General features: G+C 30.2%; 1 protein-coding gene across 1 annotated transcript in view; it reads right to left on the bottom strand.

The window, feature by feature from the left end:
- The window catches only part of LOC121118849 (acid-sensing ion channel 4), a 118,648-nt gene that overhangs the window by 73,611 nt on the left and 23,037 nt on the right, over positions 1-22,000 (bottom strand). The gene's annotated exons all lie outside the window — the stretch shown is intronic.

Genomic DNA, 22,000 nt, shown 5'->3' on the forward strand with positions numbered 1-22,000 from the left:
ACGGTAATATTTAACTTTTGTTTAATTTAAGATAACTTTATTGTCCCCGATATTGCCTTTCAAATATAGTCTATCAATGTATAATTCTATTGTTGTGACGATCTATTTTGAGTATTCTAAGTTTAATTTTGGTGCCCAACAGGGCTTATGAAAATAAACTGACGATAATTTGTTACAGAATATAAATGTAATCACTGCTCAATTTTGAGTAAAATCATTTCTAACATTTGTGTTGACAAATAGTATATATCATTTAGTGCACATGGTACAAATTTAAAAATAAAAATAGGAATTTGTCCTAAAAGAAGGTTTTTTTATATTTAGATTGATAGGGAACAAAATTTATTCTTATGTCTACTTTAAAATGTATTGCTTTTTTCATGCATATCCGTATGGTTTTTTGTGTTTTATATTTATATTTTTAACTTTAAGTTACAAAGAAATTAAAGTCCATGCAACATATAGATATACTGATAGTACTATTATTTAAATAATTTGTTTATGTTGTTTTGGGAACAAATATAAATTGAATAAATTTGAGAGAATTATGATAGTCGGTTATTATGTTTGAAATTTATGTGTACAAGATTTATGCAAAATACTTTGTATAAAACCAAAACTTTAATGTTCCTAAGTTTCTGAGTTTATTTTCAAACTTTTTATAAGTTATTCAATTTTATTATCATTTTAAAATTATAATTTCTCCTTGGAATATTAACTTTTTTTTTTTTTTTTGGTTCATCTTAAAAAATAAAATAATACTTAGTAATGTCAGAAAAAAGTATATTACATACCAAATTATTAATAGAACGAAAAAGTATTAATATTTATTAGAGACATAATACTCTTTGATACAATTATCATCGTGTAAATATACTTTGATGAAAATTTTATTGCTGAAGGCCACTTTGCTGAGAAAAGTAAAAAATAATTGATGATGATTTTCATTCATGATAGACCAATTTTATAAGATAAAAAGTTTAATTATTTATTACAAATACCAAAAATGAACTGTTAATGAATAATTGATTTATTTAATTATGAAGATCCTTCAACAGTTGAAAAAATTTGTTCTATAAAATGGCATTCAACAAAGTGTCTAAAAACCAATTATCAGACATTATTTTGAAATTTTATTGATAAAAGTGTTTTTAATAAGTACTTCAAATTATTTCCGTTTTCTTGTATTTTTCTCTTTGCATAATGTGTATCCTTTTTTCGTTTTCTTTTTTATGTAGCTCATGCAAAATTACATCTTGTATTGAAAAAATAACAGTTTTATACTCTTACCTACTAAAATTACATATTTTAATTATATGGGCTATTGTACGGTATTAGATAAAATAGCTAATTTTCTTTATTGATCAGTAATATAAAGAAATATCAAGATTCGTCAAAATGATTAAATGCCAAAATTAAACGAATATAGACAAAATCATATCAAACAGAATAAAATTACGTTTGACAGCCATAATCAAAAATATAATACGGATCTCTTGGATCCACGTGGTTGACTAAAGGTTAGTACCATACATATTTATTGTGCTTAGCATTCAAGAGACAGTGGGATAGTGGTAACAGTTTTTGGTTTATGGGCTAATTATTTGGAGCTGGTTTAACTTAGAATCGCCAAAAATTTAACACAATATTTTATTCGCTAATGGTTGAATATTCATAGAGATAATACCAGTTAGTAGTTTTTCCCACAAACTGTATTTGAACACGACCCCATTTTATAATTGTCTAAAGAAGAGTAAAGGTTAAAAAAGTCCTAAAAATAAAATGTGACTTATAAATTAAGAAAATAAGACAAAATTGTGCTTTTTGAGGAGACCTCACAAGATATTAAAATATTAATTTCAAATGTATAGAAGATTAAGATAACTCATAAGATTTATATGATGAATCTATGATCTAAGATCTGTATTATATATCATTTAAAATTTTTCACTTGATTCATCATCAATAACGAAAAAGAACATTTTCGTTTTTCTCTGATAAAAAATTTGGCTCTTACCTCTAGGTACCAGAAAGAATCCAGTACTTAAGCAATTTCTCTACTAAAGACATAAGCAAACTTTTGAGAACATCCAGACCTTTCTAGATGGGGAAGTTAATTTTCGTTCGATCTAAATAGCTGATGAAAAGAGTCAATGTTGGTATCTGATAGCTTTTCCTCAGTGCAGAAGCAGTTGTAAAGTTTAACGGAAATCGATAAGGAACTGCAGGTCTCGAAACCTTTACAAACTTCCCAAAAATTACTGTGTAACGTTTAAAAGCCATTTTGTTTACTTTGCTACTTGAGCCATAAGTTTTGGCAGCATAATCGAAATCAATGGTCGCAACTCCAATGTCGTAAATAAAATCTCTGGTTTAGAATTCCCACTTAAAATATTTTTCATGGGCTTTAAGTATTTCCCTAACCCTTTGTGAGAGTACTTGCATCATATCTGAATATTTAAACAACTTATGATGTACTAGATTGAGACTGGCTGAGGTGTCATCTAAATATTTCCTCCCTATGAATCCGGAAAGGTTGTGTTTCCAGTAATGATTATCCGTTCAGTGATGTTTGACCCAGTATAAATTCAAAAACTTCCATAGCTCACTGAAAAATATAGGAGCTAAGCCACCAGAGGGTTGTGAAATCTCGTTGCTGTAATATTTATATTATTTTTCAAATTAAGGAAAGACGTTTCCATCATTGAAACCAGAGTGGATATTTTTACTTAATACGGAGTTACTCGTAATACATGAGTAACTCTAGGAATAATATAGGTGTTCCAGGCTTGAATTTTATCACACATATTTAGTTTAAAAAGATGAAAAGAACTAACAAGCTCGTTTAATCTTGGAAGCTAAATCTTCAGAGTTTTTTAGTTTTTTTTCTGACAAGAGTAATTTCCAATCTAAGACCCAATAAACTTATGTTTTTTGCTGTGTAAAAAGCTGACCACAATTTATTCGTTAGGCTATTATATTGGCCGAGCGCCTCAGTCTTTTTTTGGTTCATCTGGAGGCCATACTGGTTCGAAAAATAATCTAATAACTGCAGAGTTCACTTTGGAAATTTTATTGTTCGCAGTGGACTGTCTGTAAAAATCATGGTAAAGCCGTCAGCGTAACAAAGACATTTGTGAGTTGAAACCAACAATATTATCTTCCTCGTGTATTTTCTGAATTAGAGTGCTAACCCAAACAATGAAAATTAAGGCTAACGACGGGTCTCATTGGCGAACACCTCTTTTGTTGGAGAGCTTTGAACTTTGACTTTGTAGTCGCCAAAGCCTTTTCCATATAATGTTTGGATTATAAATTTGTGGGATAGCGTGTTCAACGCTTTGGTAAAATCCACTGTCATAAAGATAACATCGTCAAACAATTCTAAAAAGGCATTTAACGTAAAAAGAACGCTCTCCATTCCTTTGTCCTCTATAAAACCATTCTGGGGTGGGTGAATAATTTATTTTAAAAATCCACAAATGCAAGGTAAAGAATCTTAAATTTTTAAGAAACCACGATCAATATTTTGCTGTGATATCAGAACAAAACGCCCATTCGATGCAAATTCAGGAAAGTGGCCAATGAAGTGACTTTTTCATAAAAACGAAGTAAAATAGGTGTTAAAAGGTCAGAATATTTTTTACAAAACTCGAAAGTAAATCCAAATGGCCCGGGACTTTTATCCAATTTTGCATTTTGGTCTATAGCAATACCGCTCTAGGGAATTATTTTGCAGGTCAGTTACATTTACATCTTCAGTTCTTAAATCCTAACAGAAGTATTGTTTAGTGATTTTATATCTTACACATATGGACTCTTCTCCACAGTCAAAACAGCTGTAAAGTTCAGAGTATTATTATTTGATTTCTTGGCAAATATAATCAGAATTATTAGAAAGTTCTACAGATAAAGCGATATATTTTTGTTCTTCTTCTTCTTTTGTCCTTCACTAATACATTGCAACTGAGAATGAGACATATCTTCAATGGAGTCAAGTTTAAATTTTAATTTGTAGAAGAAGTCTGTTTCCTTGAATAATTGACAATTTTTTTACTTTTAACTGTGGGATTTAAATCACTATTTGAGATTTTTTCAATCTTAGCGAGATCACTTAGTTTATCTCCGGCTCGCATAGCTACCTTTCTTCGAAGTAGACTCGTAATTTTCAAAAATATTTCTTCCACCTGCATAAATATGTCTGCATGTGCAGCTAAATTATAATATGTAATATGTAATTTTATCATTTGTATCTGGTAATTAAAAGTACTGAATTTAATTACTATTGGTATTTTTTTCTCAATTCTTTAGACTTTGGATTAAATTGAATGTTGATGGTTTTATGGTAAAATAGTTCAGTATCGATTGCATTATAAGGAATTATTGATGGAGTTAAAAATCCTTTGGATAAAAACAGGTACATTCTTGAAGACTTTCTTGAGTATGAAAGGTGTGTGAGAAGATTTTCATCACATTTCCGGCATCTCAGAAACCAAAAGAAGACATAATCAATTTTAATTATCTAGTCCCTCGAGGATGATTAATGACCGATCTGGTTAACAATCCAATGCTTTATGTTGAACACTCCTCCTATAATTGTGGGTTCCTTCGATATAATTGAAAAGAGGTTAGCCTTGAAGAAATCAGGATCATCATTGTTGGGTCCATACATACCATTTACGTCAAACATAGAAATTGAACTGCAACAATTTGTCGTGATCTTAGAACAAGAGTTTTGGGTTTAAAGCTGGCTTAATAAGTAAGGAAATCCCCCGTTTAGGATGTAAGTTAGTTGCATTGAAAGACGAAAATGACACATAACATATGGGAATAAAAAATGTTGTTCGATACTACATCTCATATCACATAATAGTTGTACTCTCTGTTCAAATTTTGTAGAGATTTAGTATTCATAGATAAAAAAGAGAAAGCAATACTGATTTCTTATGTTTTTTGTGGATGCAGGTTCCCAGTTGGTGATAAGGTGATATCGGATATTGGCCTCTCTGGCTCACGAGCAACTGAGCTTGATCTTGATTTTGAGAAAAGTATATTTTCTTTAGAGACGGATGTAGATAGTCTTCTGGATAATCTTCTGAGGAGAAGGGGGCTTTTATTTGATTCCGTACTCACACTTTCTACAAAACTGGAAGAAGTAGACTGCTTTTGTTTTTTAGTGAAATTTTCTGTTTCTAGATTGGATTGTGTTTTTTCAACTTGATCAACTTCCGTCTGGACGACCAAATTCGGGTCAGAAATTTGATCCTCAAGGCCACTTGGATCCATAGTGGCATTGATACTGCCATTAGTGTTTGGGATTTTTGGATTAAGTTCTTTTGGTACTTTGACCAAATTTCCACTATCCCTACCCGTTCTGTCATCAGCAGGTATAGGCGAATATGGAGGAAAGCTTGAGCCATTTGACTTTCCTACGGAATTTTTTTCTTTAAATTCAGCGGTTTTTTGTAGAAGAACTTATATATACTCTACGATTTGAAGTCTTTTACCTGTACAATTTAGCCTTGAATGTTTTATAAAATAAGTTTATTCATAGTGCTGCTTATATAATTGAATCTAATTAGGAGAGGAAGCTCACTATCTAGGAATTAAATAGACAAATGCTACTAAAAAAAAAGTTCATTCTTTATATTACCAATTCCAAAAAAATGGGCCAGCTAAAAAGCACATAATTTACATCACTAGTAAGTATTCTGTGAATTAAGCATGCCCTGGCTACAAAAATTGAACAAGAATTTATTTTCTACTATCCTCTTTTTTTAAATTGCATCATAAAAATATTGGAGCAAATATTGAAATTTATAGGAATTATCTCCAATATCAATACATTGGATATTTTCTCCATTATATTATTTTTCGAAATTTGATCCAATATTTCAATTAACTTTTATTGGATACGCAAAAATCAAATGTTTTTCTTGTCAAATGCTACGATTTTGTATGTATTTCATCTATTATGCATATAAGTTTGTGCTGTTCCAATTATGAAAAAAAAACTCTTTACTTAGTGAATATAGATAGTACAAAGACATTTTTGTTATTTACATAAAATAACTTTGATCTACATTTTTTTACGTATAATAATTATTTTATTAACTTTTTCTAAAATTGTCCTATGGATAAAAAGGGATTTTTTTTTTTTTACATTTTCCGAAAGGAAAGATCAATAGTAGTTTCTATCATTATTAATTAATTCAAAATAATGATTAATGCTATATTTGTATAAATAAATAAATCTCTTTTCCATCTTTAAAAAAAGATGTGCACCTAAAGATGACATGTTAGAAAAATTAGATTTTGAATTAATTATTTTCTTACTACATGACAACTACTCTGCACCACCTTTAATCGAGATTCGTAAAATTAAATCATCTTAATAAAATCTTTTGGCCTCCTTCAAGCCCAGATATTAACTGCCTCTATTATTTTGTTTAGGGTTATCTAGAGTCGAAGATAAGAACAATACGATATCCAAATATTGAATTTCTTAAAGGCGGAATTGAGAGGGAATTACCTGAATTATTACTACGTAAATTATGTCAATCATTTCCAAAAAGACCCAACCAGTTCTCAACAAGAGAGGTGGTTTATTTCAATAAATGTTTTCTTGTACCTTTTCAAGTTCTAAAAAAATAAATGTTATTTAGCTTTTCCCCTAAAATGTTTTATTTTCGAACAATAGGTTTTGTCAACGCGGATCTGAACAACCCTATATTTATAAATCTACTGTCAGACATAAAGTCCAAAACGGTAAAACAGATCAGTCTGAAGAGGTAATATCCAAGCATGTTTTAATGATATTTTTTGGGCCTCCGTTATTATTAAAGGACTGTTTTTGACCAAAATAAAACCTTATTTCCAATTTCTCTTTCTATATATATCTCCTTATCTCTGTCTCCTCCCTTCTCTTCTCCCTTTGTCTCTTTCTTCAAGATTCTATCCCTCTCTTTTCTTCAACCTTCATTCTTTGTTTCTATTTTCCTCCTTGCAACACGGGCAACTACTTCTAGTAAATTATACATTTATGTCAGACTTGAATAAATCGCTTCAGATCAGCTTCTATTAAAATACTGTAACAGTCATTTCCGTTATTATGAAATAAATATTTGACTTGTATTAAATCACAAATAAGTAACTAAAAAAAAACTTATTAAAATCAAACATACAAAATACAGTGTTTTAGAAACATAAAATACATATGACATGAATATTATGTAATTTTAATATTTGCTACTTTTTTTTAGTAGGAGATAACATTTTATAAAAAATATTTTTTTTTTTTGATGATGAAGGTTTTTTATTCATCTTTCAGTATATGTATGTATATATATATACAATTAATGGAATAAAGTTTGAAGAATTTCGTTAAATTAAACATATATTTTATGATCAAAATATAAAAAATCAATTTATGTTATATAGATATAATGCATTTATATTTTGTCATCATTTTGGAATAATTTGGACATCATTGAGGGCATAAACAACTAAACCTTATTTAAAAAAATAGATATTATATCTTGTTCAGAAATATACATAAAAAGATAACATAACTAAGACAAAAAAATTCTTTTTTGAGGCTTGTACAATCTAACAATCTATATCTAAAATTGAATTTTTCAAATGATAACAAACATCATTGATAAAAATAAGCTTAGATTGAAAAGTTATATCAAGGATTAATTTATATTCATTGAAATATGACATATTTAATTTGGACTGAAATGTGTTAATCTTTTTTTTTTAAAGTAATTTTACATCAGATATTTCAAATGTTTCACGTAAACAACTTAGGATTTGGTGAAATTTAGTAATTTTTTTAACAATAAAATGATTAGGTATCGAGATATGAAGCACATTGTGCCCAATAATATTAATTATAAATATCAGATAATTTTTTATTTTAACCCATTACTTGCAATAATTGTTTAAGATATCTATAAATAATTAATGGATACAATTTAGGTATTTATGACTCAAATAAAAGAATTATATAAATTATATATAAATCTCAAAAGATCCCTGGGATCCTGATAGGAGCCGGTCAATTAATTAACTGATCGCCAGTATTTGTACCATTAATGTGTAATAAAAAATATTATTTGGAGACATATTTGATTTTAAATTGTTGTATTCTATCTTGAAAAATTATATCAATATATTCAGAGAAGTTAATTATGTATTTGCATCAACAAAATTCCTAGAAAAATAACATAATTACTGATAAAATTGCTATCCTATGCGAATTTATAGAAGCAATAAAGATTTGTCGGAATATTTTAGCTGAAACATTAAACTTTCGCCTTTCCTTTACACATTGGAACTTTGCAATGTCTTAGCTGAGAGGTAGACCATGACTTCTAAACACCTGGATGCTCTCCTACCGTGCAACCTTTCTTTGAGATACCGTAAACAAACTTTGTCTATATTCAGTTCGTTGAGTAAACTTGTAGTAAGTATCACAGTTATGAAGAAGCTAGAGGATCCATCAGATTTAATTCCAGTGATTAAAAATGTCTTAAATTACGACGGATTACTTTTAACTACTCTGAAACGTAGATGAAACGTTACTAACAAATGGAACCCTCAAATATTCACCTTCAGGAGCCTTTTCTTCATACGAAGGAGATAGATTAACTCAAGAAATTATATGTCATTGCTGACTATATCTACAATGAAGTTATCTGTTATAGGATTATTCTATATTCAGATAATTTCGAATAGGGATTGCTCTCGTCTGCATCGGTTGCATGGGAAGAAGGAGATTGCTCCCTATTTTGCATCAAAGGCTGTATAGCAGAGCTGTATTACTCGAGTCCTGATTCGAATGGCTTCAATTTCATAGATTCGTCTCTGACTCAGGAGCGTTTTGAATCAAATGCACGAGGACTATAACAAGAAAAAGGTGAATTTAGTAGAATATGGTTCTCTACTCTTAATGCAAAATCCTTATATTAAGTTTTTAAGCCCTAAAGAATTTCTTTATCCAATGTTCACTATTATATCTTCCTCTACCTTACTCTCCAAAATTTATTTTGCTTTTTAAGACAATGAGACCCTCCCATTCAACTTGAACCACAAGTCTACAGTGATTTCTATTTTATAATAATGTCAGATAGTTGGTAGAAAAGGGATTATTGGTAAGCTACTTAAGAAAATGGATAAGAAGGACTTTATAACCTCGATGGAAATTGAAATTTTATTTCGGAAATGGTGATTTGAGAAACTTTTCCTACATTACTGGACTGTATGAACAATTGATTTTATGAATTCATTAATTGTTTCAACCAATTATAATAAATTTCAAAAATAATTTATTACTCTTTATTTTGATATTCATTATTTAACTTCACAAATACAAAGTATAAATTATTAGAAATGAAAGTGTCTTATATTAATTATGCTTATGCTTTGTTTACGATACCTGCAAAAAGTTTTTAATATATGTTTAGAGAAAATTGTCATGTAAAATATTTTCTAACACTTGTACATCTGGCTAATTTTTTTCTTCTTTTATTCCCAAATACTGGCATGATTTTTTTAATGTTATGAAGAAGAATTTAGTATCTTTTAAAATGATAAAGTGCGAAATAAGGTTGAAAAGAGCACCACCAACACTCCAGCTAAAGAAAAATAACTAAACTCAAATCTGATCGATGATTATCTTTCAAACATTATGTATATCGAAAGTGTTATTTTGATCAAATTAATCAAATATTAATTGATTCTCACACAATTAGTTTATTACACACTAAAAGTAACTTTGTTGGGAGGAGTAAGAATTATGAAAGGGAGAGGAAAAATAATATATAAGTAAGAAAAAACAATTGGTGTATAAAATACAGGTTGCGTGATGATTCATTAAGTCTGATTATTCAGTAGTTGAGAAATCCATGGATAGACCTAACAAGGGGAAGGCTATTATCACATCTCAAGCTTTTACTAGCTCCTCCTCTCAACAATAGATGGAGACTAGTTCAATATGACGTATAAATTATGCATTTGTTGTAACTTTTATGAGTCATTAGGGATGAAAAGCAGAAGACCAGTTAAATAACGGCCACTACCGTCTCATTCAACTAATTATTTTTCCAAAGACAGCTATTATTACATCCAAGAGATTAAAACCTCATATGGGCTTGTTATATTAAGAAACACTATCGGGAAATGTGAGGTACACACACTTGTTTTCAGCTCTATTCTACCGTCTTGCCTTAGAAAATAGAATATCTTTGAAATTGTTCCTAAATTTTTGTTAATAGTAAAATATTTCCTATGAAAACAATATATTCTTATATAGCACTAGGCTTACCCCCGTTGGAAGAGATTAATTTTTGAACTACCTAATTTCAAAATGAGATAAAAATCTTACTATAAATTTATTTTCTGGAACTGAATGTGCATAAGTTCGGAGGCCGATCGTTCCCATGAAGGAAATATATTTGATCTATATGTACTTCAAAGAAGTTTCCTAGATCAGATGAAGTAAATGTAATACTAGAATATTTAGTTATACTTAATCAGTGCAACTTCATCTTACCAACTAAAGGAACATAAAAAAATCTATCGCAATAATTTTGAGCAGTATCAAGCACCACAAAAACCTAGTGAATTAAAATTTAATATGATAATCTTATACTTTACAAAATATTAGCATTTTCTTGGAAACCCTAATTTTCAATTGAACAACACTCTCGATTTGAGCTAGACTATTGAGTAATGCGATGCCTCATTAAATAATTAATACTTTTCTTTTAGGACTGATAAAAATAAACTAATTAATAAATGTTGCATTTCGATTGAAATATACATACTTATTCGTAGTGGAAAACTAATTGACCTATCACCTTTACTTGGTTAACTAGATCTCAAGTATATCAAAAAGTTAGTAATAAGCTCTGTGATTTGACATGGATTCATGGATCCATACATTAGATAAATATTTTTATGCTGTAAATTCACGACTTTACTTCAAACAAAGGATATTCATTAATTTTTATAGTGAAAAATAGTCTTTAAAACTATTTATAGTTTGCTTCATAAATAAAATTTGATTAAAACATTGTATGTCAAAGACACAAAGAAAAAAATAGTAAAAGGTTGAATATATGTTTTTATCTGTAAGATTAATTTTTTGAGGGGGATTAAGCTCATTAGAGAGGTTGAAAAAAAAACCCTGTTTCTACGACCAAAATCACAATCGACATAATAAGTGTGTACATATAAAAGTTTTTATTTCTAATAATAAAAGCAAAGGAGGAAAAAGTAATCCTTCATAATTAATGTACTTAGCTTTTATCCTACTATTATTGTTAATTTTGTTGGCCCAATATTTCTGTAAATTACACAGAAAGTGCATTGATTTAAAGATTTGAAAGGTAAACTAATAGTGATAGAAAATATTATTTTCTAAATGGGTAGAAAACTATCATATGCCACATGTGTCATCTTAAAGTTTAAAGTTAAAGAAATGTTCAGAACTCCAGTTTTGATAGGATTTTTTAAAAAGCAAGGTTGTGTTATAACTCTTGTAATCATATGGAAGGGTGTATTTATAATAATGGTTGTTATATCCTCAAAGACGAAAAAATGGAAGTCAAAATAACTTGTGTTCTCACAGATGACCCAAAACAATATTTCTAATAACCTCATGATAAGATGAACGACCGTGTGTGGCATTAAAAAACGATTTGAAACCCAAGAAACAGTCCCCAGAAAGTTTTGTCAAGGTTGAAAACAAATTGTAAGAACAAAGGCAATAATTATACAGGACAAATACCACCTTGCAAGAAATCAAGTGAGGACGATTCGTGTTATAGCCAAGAAGAATGTCTTGATGAAACCAGATTAATCTCCTATTCTGCTTTCTTTTTGTATCCCTCTTCTGCACATGGTTCAAAACAGTTTTATGATCGACGTTCAGCTCAAGGGCAATGCTATCACTGCTAGCATGAGGGTCTATCTCGATATTTTCCATGATTTTATCGACATTTTAGACAACAGGCCTGGCAGTGCGTTGTGCATCATTCACTTACGCTAAACGAGAACGAAATTGATGAAACCACTGTTTTGCAATACGAAAGAACATTGGCCATATATAAATAACAAATTTTATTGGTCACTTTCGACGCGTTTTTCCCTTTCTAGTAGTAAAATATAGCGAATTTTTTCCTTTGAGACCTCCATACTCGACGAAAGTTAAATCAAGACTGAATAATACTTTTGAAAAAGCATGTGTAGTACGCACACACCTTTACAGCACGATATCGTATGATCCGATGTGACAAATAATGAACAAGATATATCTAATTTTAAAAAAGGGGCGGGAAATACCAAATTACTTTTTTTCCAATCTATGACCAATTACTGTTATTCTGGCATTTGTTAAGATTTCGGTAACAAATACTGTAACTCACAGGAAATAAACTTAATTTTGTTCTCATTGTCTTCATATTCCTGTTTCTAATCAACTTTGAAAAACAATATTCAGAGTAAACTTGAATATGACACATGGGATACATATGTAGAGCAATAAAAAAGAAGAAATTATCAAATTAGCTAAATGAGAGCAATTCATTCTTCTTTTAACACCTGAGCAAATATAATATACACCATATGTATAATTTTTATCAAAACCATTTCTGATCCACATTTGGAACAGCTTATCTTTTATGATATGTAATTAACTATCACAGAAAATTATACAGCGAAGAAGTAAAAATAATTATTTCCATTCAGTGCTCAAAAACACTTATTTTGAATATAATTGATATAATAAATGTATAACTGTATTTCCTCACGAAAATTACCACCAAGGAAAATAATTAATTACGTTTTGTATAAGGACGTCTTTATAATGAGTTCTGATGTATACACAATTTTTTTATTTTTTCTGTATCATCACTCTTTTTTTTTTTCAGATATAACATGATTGAACATATATTTTATTTAATGAAATCAGTAAATCAAATTTGTCACTTGAGTGAACATTTTTATTCTTATTTGATTTAAAAAAAAGTTCTGTAAACTTTTTTCTACATATAGATCCTTAATATCGACTTATATGGCATATATTTCAAATCAAAAAGCTAAAGTTAAAACTTGATCTTATTTTGATAATTTCTTTATCAAAAACAGAGGTTATATATTTTAAGTTAAAAAATGTGCTTAAGGTTATCTACATATTTTTAAAGTTGAATAAAATTTATATTGTATTTACTATTTTGTTGTATAGATCAAAAGCTATCAAATGATGTTTTATATATATTCATCAGAGAAGTAATTTACGAACTACAATCCAAATGCTAAGGTGTTGAAGACAGTTTATGATCAAATTCATCATGAAATGAAGCTCAAAAATTAAAATTAGATTGAGTTCCTGATCTACATTTTTTATTATTATTAATCTTCCAATGGAATGTTTTCTGGTTTCTATTGAATAAAAAAGAATATTCGCAAAGTTTCAGGCTTCAATTACTATTTTTCAGACATCCCTAATTTGAAAAAAAATACATTTTTTCTCCAAAACTGTCTAATTTCAAAGGGCTTGAAAGGTCAGAATTTTAAAGATATGCATGTCACTTTATTATGATCTCAACTTTTAAAAATATATTTTGTGCAACTTAGGAAGTAACCATTTTTGTTGATTTATGCGTATACACCTGCGAGACAAAAATGGCTTTATTAGATTTTTTTATATTTTCTTCATTTCTTGACTGATTTTTGAAATCCATAACTTTTTAGAAGCTTTAATTTATATTTGATAGTTTTTTTTTTTATATAATAAGAAATTAGTCAACTAAGTAATTATACAGAGTAAGTATTATAAATCCAGAAAATATCAGGAAAACTTATATTAAAACTTATTACCCCAAAATTAATTCAAGCATTGACAAGTCTTTTCCTTTTACATAACAGAGTCCTTTGTGAAGTCAATCATTCAAATCAAATACAGCTTGCTTCAATCACAGCCTCAAATCGGTCCTGAAAGTGGCAGAGCCCATGATGAAGAATTCCTTGTCTATCTTGATCACTGCCTCCAGAATTGAAGTCCGTAAGGGTCAACTTTTTTTTGACTTTTTCTCCAAGACGCCCAAAATATAGAGGTCTTTTAATGGTGGGTTGTTCCGGAATAACTCCGTATACAATTAGTAGAACAGTAGAAACTTGCTACAATTTAAAATTATAGCAAAACTACAGATATATTATTAATGATTTAAGCCATTTTGAATATATATCTGTGGAGTTAATAGAATTCTTGGCCCGTGTGTTCGGCATGGAGTTACACAATAATGGTTGCACGGAGATTATATTCGGAGGACATTTGAAGGATTTTGTATTTACAATTTTGAGGGATAAATCTGATGGGTACACTTTGTTAATCATAAATCTCAGGGTTGCAAACACATTGAAGTATAAACTAATTTCGTACTTTAAATCTCTACCTTCTTTAGAAGAATGATTTATGACTCAAGTCAAAAAATAAAAGGACGTCGATAGGTGTTCGAGGTGTGTTCAAAAAGTGAGATGACTTTACAAATTTTGCAGCCAAGGTAAATTAGATATGTTGCATGTTTTTTTTATTAGTACACTCGCCACGGAATTATATTTACTGTCTCAACATATTTAATATATTTGGTTTGTTTGTAGAAAGGCATAACAAGTTAGAAGTATTTTGCGAGTTTGGCGATTTTTTTGCTATTGAAAAACATGGATCTAAGAATTTGTATCAAATGTTGTGTAAAAATGAAATTAAGTGCTCCAAAAAAAAACTTCAAAAGTTGACAATGGCTTACCGAGAAACTATTCTGAGTAAAAAAATGGTTACAATTGATACAAACTCTTCCAAGATAGCTTGGGAAACGCTAAAAATAAGCCTTGCTCTGGTCGCTTAAGCACGTAAATAACAGATGAAAACGTTGAAGCAGTGAAACAAATTTGGTTTTGAATAACGTCGAATCACTATCACATAAGTTTTTCATGATAAAGATATATCATATCATTGATATTAGTTGGCACGTGTCATCATTTTTTCGAACTTTTTGGGCATGAGACGAGTGTCTGCGAAGTTTGATCCGAAACTGCTTAATTTTGATCAAAATAATTGTGCATGTTTTGGTCAAAAACAACACACCACAATCATCCCTCAGTCACTATATTCACCAGATTTGGCCCATGGTACTTTTTCTTGCTCCAAAATTGAAGAGACCTATGAAGGGACGGATATTTGCAAGGATTGAGTAGATAAAGACTGCATCGCTGGAAGATCTTAAGGATTTACCAAGAAGTGCATCGAGGAGTGTAATATGTGTTGGCACTAGTGTATTGTATCTGAGGGGGTTTATTTTGATAGGGAAAACGTAAATATTGATGAATTTATAAATGCTTTTCCTAACATAACTACAAAGTCCCCCTACTTTTTGAATACATCTCATATGTATCTAGAATTTCATGATAAAGAAAAATATTTATAGAGTAAGTATTTTTATCCATAATATGGGGATATACCTAAATTCCAAGATAAAACGGATATCCTTATACATAAACTAGTTACACACATATGGGAATTATTTAATATACATGTACATATAGGATATATAAGTAGTTGGAACCTTGTGTTTTATTTTTAGTAATAAAAAAGAATGTTTTTAAGATACGTTCTAAAAGTCTCATTAGCTCATAAAATAAAAGCACCATGAACTGATATTCACGTAGTGTATTAGCTCTTTGCTTTTATCTGGTGGTCAATTTCCACAAAATATACATTTTCTTTATTTTATCTTGGTTTACAGCAATGATACAAATTGAATATGAATGTGTATCTCCTTTTTAGAAGACAAATAAATGTGGGATCAGTAACAACCGTTTATATAATTTTTTGTAATGAACTTTATAAGAATACATAAGTAGTAATGTAAATCCAGTGTAGTTTTTAGCTCGACTGTTACTTTAAGAATTTGTATTCAAGCTGAAGAATGAATTTTCTTTTCCTCAGCTGTAGTTATTATTATTATTTAAACTCCTGAGTAGAGAACTTCCTTTACTATTACATTCAATTATTCTTTCATCGCAATTAACTACACAGAAAATAATACACAATGTAGAGAAAAACATTAAGCCACCAGTTTTAACGTTATGGAAAAAGTATATATTATGCAACTTCTCTAAATCAGGTTTTTTTTTTTTTTTTTTTTTCAATTAAGAGTCTTTATTTGGTTAAATAAATACCGAAAGGTTACTATTACTCGTACCTATAAACATAGATACAATTATTAAAGTTGTGTACATATAACTAATATAATAAACAAATTCAAATAATAATTCACCACTAGAATCAAATTTTCCTTGCAGCCCCCACACCCTCAACAACAACAAACAGAGGTGCTGCAGGGAATAGAATAACCCTATTGTCAGATTTGGCGTCAAGATAAGAAATAAAAAGCATCATATTGGAAATAAAACAATCTTAAAGGGAAAACGAAAAAAGGGAGGTGAGAAAAATAAACAACATAAGCTATAAAGCATAATAAAAAAAGGATATGAAAAATTAGTAAATAAATATCAAATTAAAAATAATCATAATACGCATAATAACAAGCGAAATTCATTGAGAGGAGCGTAGGCTGTATTTTGTGGAGTTTAATATTTTAATAATTGGACGTTGAAATCATATTTTGCAATGGATTTGGATCAAACTCTGAAGGGATGAGGCATAAATTGTTTCCTCTTGTAATAATACACCTCTCTGATATAATTAGGAAGACCTATTTTTACCTCTGGGTTTCCAACTAGATGGTCAATTGACTCCATTGCCCTCCAATACACCTTGAGGATGTCTTGGGTTGGCTTCAATTCCTCCCATGGAGATGATCTCGGCGTATTCGTGATGGTCCCTCAATGTAGATTATTTTCCAAGGATAATCAACAAGATGTGCTCCCTTTAACAAGGGAAAATAAAAAATTTCCAGTGCAACTCTTGGTTCATCATTCCCTGTCACCCTCTAGCCTTTGTTAAGAAGAGTCTCCGATGACTGCTTGATTTTGGTGTGCCCTCAAAACTCGATACTTAAAATGAAAATCTCACTAGTTATTAAATACCAAATTCGGACTACTGAGTGTAGTATGTAAGGACAAGAGACATATTTTTTTCAAAAAATCCAAAATCCGTTTTCCTAGCATGAATACTCAATCTACTATGATTTTTAAAACTATGCAGAACAAAAATTTAAATGTGTATTATTATCATGAAACAAAAATAAAACTTTTCTGATTTATCAAACTTGTTTCATTGGTTTTAAAGAAAAACGAAGGTTTAATACTGTCCTTTTGCTGAGTGTTAAGATCAAATCGGTAGTTGCGTGTGCCGACAATTTTGTTATGATGAAACTATCTGATGGCGTTTTTTTTTTCTTTTCTTTTGCTCCCAGAAATGTTTTTGTATCAAACAACTCTAGTCAAGTTTTGGAAGTTTAGGGGATCATGGTAACAGCTGATTCAGATAAAAGACGATTGAGTTAACAGAGGAGGAACGGCGTTGCACCGTGAAAAATATTTATGTCCGTTACAACATATTGATTTCAAACTGGGAGGTCTCAAACGTGATTAATTTTCCGATCCAGAGAGTGAAAAAGATTTGTAAGGCTTCTCTGTAGACTAGACTCTCAAATAGAACTAATTTTAATTTTAAAGTAAATATTGTAAACATAAGGATATAATGCGTAAATGATTTTTTTTTTCCTTCCCCCCCCTTCACTTCATCCCTCTCCTCTCGACTAACTAATTCATAGTCACTGTGCTCTTGACGACTCTATTCTGAATCACACAAAAACGTATTTAAAAGTGCCCCATCGCAAACTCTTATCAGAAGCTGTTTCTGATATTGTCATGAGCCTTCCAAATCCCCAATTTGTAGAAGGTGCAACCATAGCTAGTACAACTTTGCTTTGAATCATGGACTTGATTGATCAAACTTTGAAAAGTAGGGAGGTGTGCAGGTTTTCAATAAAGCCTCTAACTTAAAATATTTTTGTGTTTGAGATAAGATCTAAGACATTTTAATGAACAACATGAAGAAACATTTACTAGTTCTAGCTACGACACTATGAAAGATTAAAAATATATATATAGGTCATTTTGAAGAAGCGTCTCATATTACCCTAGTTACCCGTACTCAAGTCCAGACTTGAATTATTTTTTCATGAACTCGGGCTGGATACCATGAGGATTCAGGATTAACTTGGACTTGGAAATGTTGAATTGGAATATAACTCATGGACCAACTCCATCATTTATCTATCTCCACATATCCATCACGAGATCTTTCCTACGTCAACACAATCAAGACACTTAACAGTAGAAATATTCGTTTAAATTCATAAGCTTTGGTAAAGCTTTAGCTTCAGTTAACAAATATGGTGTATTTTGTTATAAAATGACATCATATTAAACTGAGAATAATCGATGTGGAAGCTGCACTTCAAAATGTATCAAAATATTATTTAAAAAAGCCTGATTTTCTAAGCCAAGGCTTATTTTTAATTACTCCATATATGCATATTCACACTCAGGAAAGCATGTCAACTTGTTCTAGCATGCCTGGATTCTTTTAAAGAGTTCAAGGAAAAAAAACTGTTAAAATTTAAATACATATACCCATATACTTAATCAAGGTTTAACGACAGAACAATGTGTCCCTCAGAACAAATTTTACTATGTATAAATTTATCAACACTCTCATAGAGCAAAAGTAGTAAGACAATGAGACTTTATATATTTATTTTACTTTATGTAAGTAATTAAAATCTCAAAGTGGCCCCAGTTGGCCTCCACCATGACCTCGATAGTAGGGCTTTCAAGTTTTCTTCAGGTATTCCTCGGAGAAGTCAGTCCACTCCCTTTCAACAACAGCCTTTAGTGCATCCACTTGCACATGGTAGGTGATGCAGGTATTTCTCTAGATGATATCGTTAATCCCATAGGTAAGAGGATTGCAGTCTTGTAAGGACGGATCCCACATTTATCATGGCCAATAATTCCCTAAAATGTATTTCCATGACTTTTTAGTTGTTTTTTTTACTTCTGGCTTCAAGGCTTCATCTCAAGGTTCTTGATTCCGTCCTTCAGCTTTATAATCTTGATAATGAGACCCTTTGATCAGGAGACAATGAAGGAGATCTCGTCATAACAAATTTATTAGTCTAGAAGCACTGGCACACGTTTTATCTTTGCTTCAATCCATGAATGAATGGTCACTATCTACGAAACCTCTGAAGCTCACCTTATATTGTGTTACTCAAAGGTTATTATTTATTACTGTTGTGATGCCTTGTATTTCTAATAATGTCATTAATTACATGTTTATAAGCTGTAAAAGTAACGTTGTATGTCTTTGAATAGCAGCAAGTCTCCAAGAGTCCTTATTTCTTCCCAAAATCACAAGGTGGATAAGTATTTACTTCATTGTCATTATAGAGGATTCAAGATGTCAAGTTTTGCTCCAAAACAAGAAGTGTATTTCTTTTAGTGTGATGGAGGACATCTGCTCCTTGTGAAAGGACTTTTATGAAAGGAAGATGATAACACCAAATTCATTAGAATGAGCTTTTCTGACTCTGCGATTAATAGAATACGAGGGTTTTGTTTTGTTTTTAAAAAAACGTTAATAGGAGGGATTGGCCAAAGAATATACTTCTCACTACAATATTTATCTACGATATCTTAAATATCATGTACGCTAAGGATTTCAAAGTTTCATTTACGATTTGTTGGGACACATTGTATATGAGAAAGAAGGAATGGGCATGCTTAAGGGGACGGAATTTAAAAACTTGCTCTTTGTTTGTTTGTAATTGAGAAACGACATAATCATCCTCGAGTCAAGCCTTTTATTGTTAAACTTTATTAATTCCACTCTTAATTATGTAAGTACGTTAAAAGAAAATAAAACACCAAATAACCCCATTGTTCCAGATATTTATAAAATACAAAAACTTTTGTTTGAGGTTTTATCTCTTTCCCTCAAAGATGACAAAAAATCCAGGCTTCAATTTTGTAAGCTTTCACACATTCTCCCTAACTTTTTTCAAACTTTTACGAAGTGAGTTATGCATAAGAGATTAAACAAATGATGTTCATATGTGGTATGTATGTTCGTAGATCATAATGAATATCATTAATATTCTAGGTCCAAACTCAATTATTCTTTCTTTTGTTGAATAGATAATCACATAATGGTACATAATATGTGTACAATTTACATATGCATGTTCTTTTTCTAGCTTAATATGGTGTAAATAACTTCCTATTTTATGTAATTTTCTATGAAGATAAATGTTGAAAGGGGGTCATTGGATGAAGAAGAAAAAACAATGGTGTCATCAATACTTATATATACATCCATGGATATTAAATAAATTGAGTCGTCTCCAAAACGAATCAAAAAAGCGGGTGGGGAAAATAATGTGTAGTTGCACCTATTAATTAACAATATTGTGATGACCTTACATATAACATTAATTAATACTCCATTAATAAAGTTAACTGAACCGCTTTAAGTGAATGTATTTGAATATATAAAGTTATTTTGATAAATGTTTTAATGGTAATCGCTAGCATTTAGCTTATATAATAGGGGCAGTAAAGAGAAATTTCATTTCATTTAAAGGATTTTTTTCAACAGTGAATATTGATCTCCATTATTTTATCCACAATATCCTGAGCGTGCTACATCTATGGCATGTTTTATGCATCACTGATCATGGAATTAAACAAAGGAACCCAATAATAATTACGAGCATTCTCACACACCTGAACTAAAGTCACAATTCTATTGATATTAGCTTTTTAATGATTAAACGCTGAGCAAAAGAATTTTCATTGTGGAGAATATATATATAAAAAACATAATAAGTATCTTAATTATAAATTAATGGAGAGACGTCTAGCATTTTTTTTTTTTTTATTAATGTCTAAATAACACTTGTATATACTATACATGTAAAAATGATGGCTATAGCTCTGTTCTCGTCTTGTTTATACCTCACTATATGCAAACGAAATATTTGCTGTGTATGACAACATTTCTTTATGACAGGTATTTTTATTTAAAGACATCCATTTACGATGTTATTTTTAATGGATTATTTTTCAATGTTTATCCCCTTGGCAATTGGTAATCAAAACATTGCTTACATGACGATCGGACAAGACAATTTCTATTCTTATATTTTCAACAATTTCCCTTGCAGAATGTGCTGTACATTTTACATCGAAATGACCGGAACTGAATCGACGAAACTAAAATACTCCGAGATTGGTTGTTTTAGTACCAGGACCATAAACACTATATACATTTTCAGCTATCTGGCTAGCATTTTCGCCTTATTCGAGTAAAAACTATAAAATGAAACAAATGTATCTTATATAAACACAAATCTGGCCTGTTCAATATGATTTTTAACGAATTTGAATTAGATGAAGGTACTCAAATAACTGATGACCATGGGATTGCAAATCTTTTTAACGACTTCTTTCATTCAGTTTACACAAAAGATTCTGAGACTCCCTAAATTGATCAACCACTCCCAGATAACCGTCCTCGTCTATCCAAGATTTTCTTTGGAGAATCAGTTGTCCTATTAGCCATTCCCTCCCTCAATAGTTCGTTCTCATTGGATCCTGATGGTATTTGTGCTTTCTTCTTGAAGAAGCTTAGTAATGTTATTTACTTCCCTCTTAAAATGATATTCAACAAGTTGATGCATGAGGGAGTGGTGTCTTTTGACTGGAAATGCGCCAATATTATTCCAATACACTAGAAAGGAAATCATAAGGATGTTCGTAATTACCGACCAATTTCCAGCACAAGCCAGATCTCTCGACTAATAGAGAAGCTAATCAATTCCGAAGTGAGAAACTTTTTTGACTAACACAATTTCATATTTCCCTACAACATGAATTCCGAAGTGGAAGATCCTGTGTTACA

Source organism: Lepeophtheirus salmonis, chromosome 5 (assembly GCF_016086655.4).
Source record: "Lepeophtheirus salmonis chromosome 5, UVic_Lsal_1.4, whole genome shotgun sequence".
Taxonomy (NCBI): Eukaryota; Metazoa; Arthropoda; class Copepoda; order Siphonostomatoida; family Caligidae; genus Lepeophtheirus; species Lepeophtheirus salmonis.